The 2,500-nt window shown below is 34.0% G+C and overlaps 1 protein-coding gene across 4 annotated transcripts in view; it reads left to right on the forward strand.

Moving 5' to 3' along the window:
• LOC113822995 (zinc finger FYVE domain-containing protein 16) overlaps positions 1-2,500 on the forward strand; it is a gene marked incomplete in the record, with an annotated part of 50,967 nt that overhangs the window by 10,890 nt on the left and 37,577 nt on the right.

Below are 2,500 nucleotides of genomic sequence, written 5' to 3' on the forward strand. Positions count from 1 at the left end.
ATAGTGGAATTGTTAAGTGTTTTTATCTACAAATAGATGTTTGACCATTTTTTCTGTGTTTGGTTGCTGTAGAGTTGGGTTTAATCATTCCTTAGGGAACAGTGATCATTGTGTAAAAATTCATATTTAATTGATTTTTTCATTGTAATTCACATTTGCATTTACTACCGTCATTGCTCAGATATATGTGTATTGTACATTAAAGTCTGTTTCAAAGACTGGTACAAAATTTACACAATAAATAATTAGGGCCAAGACTCATCCAAATATATGAGTATTGTAACCAAATTCATACTTAACCGATGGCATCAGGGTGCCTAGCTGCCTGCTTGTGGCCCAAAATCCATTCATTAGGCTTACTTCAGTGTTTGGCTTGTGGATCCAGCCCATGTGAACATACTTGCAGTGTCGAGACTCCTTGATTCCCCTGTACGATGCTATAATCTCTTTTTCTGATTAAGCATTTTTTGTTATTCTGCCATTTACCAAAGTCTGTATTTGTCATTTGACATCTTGTCGCAAAATGGTAATTGACTGTTTTTCTTGCACAGGCTCCATATCATCTCTCTAGGTTGCCTATAATTCAGTGGAATAACAAAACCAATAGCTAGCAATTTGTTATTTTTGTCTTTTATATTTTCATAATATTTAGTTTACTCAAATGCCCTATGCTGCCGGTCATGTTGGGGAGGACTAGGATCCTGAGCATAGAAAAAGTGTCCTCACTGGAGCCTGAAATTCTGGTCATGTCTCATGAATTGTACATTCCACACTTGTCTATCGATGAAAATAATACAAGAGTCCCTTCCTAAATGCCCACTCATTTGTGCACTTGTGGCTAGTCATTCTTGGCAACTCAAGTCAAATTTTTCATGACGGTATATTCCCATCACCCCGGCCCATGGTGGTCATCTCACGTAGATCCAAGGGGTTATGTTATGGTTTATCGTATTATTATTCAATGGCAAATGTGAAGCCAACCCAACAGTGCTTTCAAGAATTGCTGTCTTTGGCCAAAGTTTATATATTTTTGTATTGGTGTAAATGGATTCAGCTATAGTCAGTTTGAATTTCCTTTTTTTTTTTCATCAGTTTTATTTATTGATGTATAAGGATTTAATTTGGTTCTTTTGACATGTATGTGTATTTTTGTTGTTATTATTATGATTATTATTGTTATTATTGATATTATTATCACTGTGATGATGATGATGATGATGATTGTTATCATTATTATTATCATCATTATTATTATTAGTAGTATTACTATTACTATTATCATCATCATCATTGTTATAATAATTATCATCATCATCATTATCATTATTGTCATTTTTGTTATCATTATCATAATTATCATCATTATCATTATCTTTATCTGTATTGGTATCTGTATCATTATCATTCATTATTATTATTGTTATTATTATTATTATTATTATTATTATTATTATTATTATTATTATTATTATTATTATTATTATTATTATTATTATTAGCATCATTATCATCATCATTATCATTACCATTACCATTACCATTACCATTACCATTACCACCACCATTACCATTACCATTACCACCACCATTACCATTACCATTACCACCACCATTACCATTACCATTACCACCACCATTACCATTACCATTACCATTACCACCACCATTACCATTACCACCACCATTACCATTACCACCACCATTACCATTACCACCACCATTACCATTACCACCACCATTATCATTACCACCACCATTACCATTACCACCACCATTACCATTACCACCACCATTACCACCACCATTACCATTACCACCACCATTACCATTACCACCACCATTACCATTACCACCACCATTACCATTACCACCACCATTACCATTACCACCACCATTACCATTACCATTACCACCACCATTACCATTACCACCACCATTACCATTACCATTACCACCACCATTACCATTACCACCACCATTATCATTACCACCACCATTACCATTACCACCACCATTACCATTACCATTACCACCACCATTACCATTACCATTACCATTACCACCACCATTACCATTACCACCACCATTACCATTACCACCACCATTACCATTACCACCACCATTACCATTACCACCACCATTACCATTACCATTACCATTACCACCACCATTACCATTACCACCACCATTACCATTACCACCACCACCACCACCACCATCATTGAATGAATCTGTAACCTACTGATCATCAGCTTGCATCACTGCTATAGGAAGTCATATGTTGACATTGTATTTCATTTTATTATTCATATCTTTTTATTTGTAGGTATTCAAGAAATGGCCATTAGTATTTAAATTAACCATGTAGTTAGTCAGTAGTTTTATGGTTTCATTGAATAAACAGTTGTTGATAAGAGATTGTAGTTATGCATTAAATGCTCTTCCTTTTAAGGAAATAATGTATTGTATCCATCTAGGTTTCTTCTTAATTTTTAAAAAA

This window comes from Penaeus vannamei, chromosome 1, assembly GCF_042767895.1.
Source record: "Penaeus vannamei isolate JL-2024 chromosome 1, ASM4276789v1, whole genome shotgun sequence".
Lineage (NCBI taxonomy): Eukaryota > Metazoa > Arthropoda > Malacostraca > Decapoda > Penaeidae > Penaeus > Penaeus vannamei.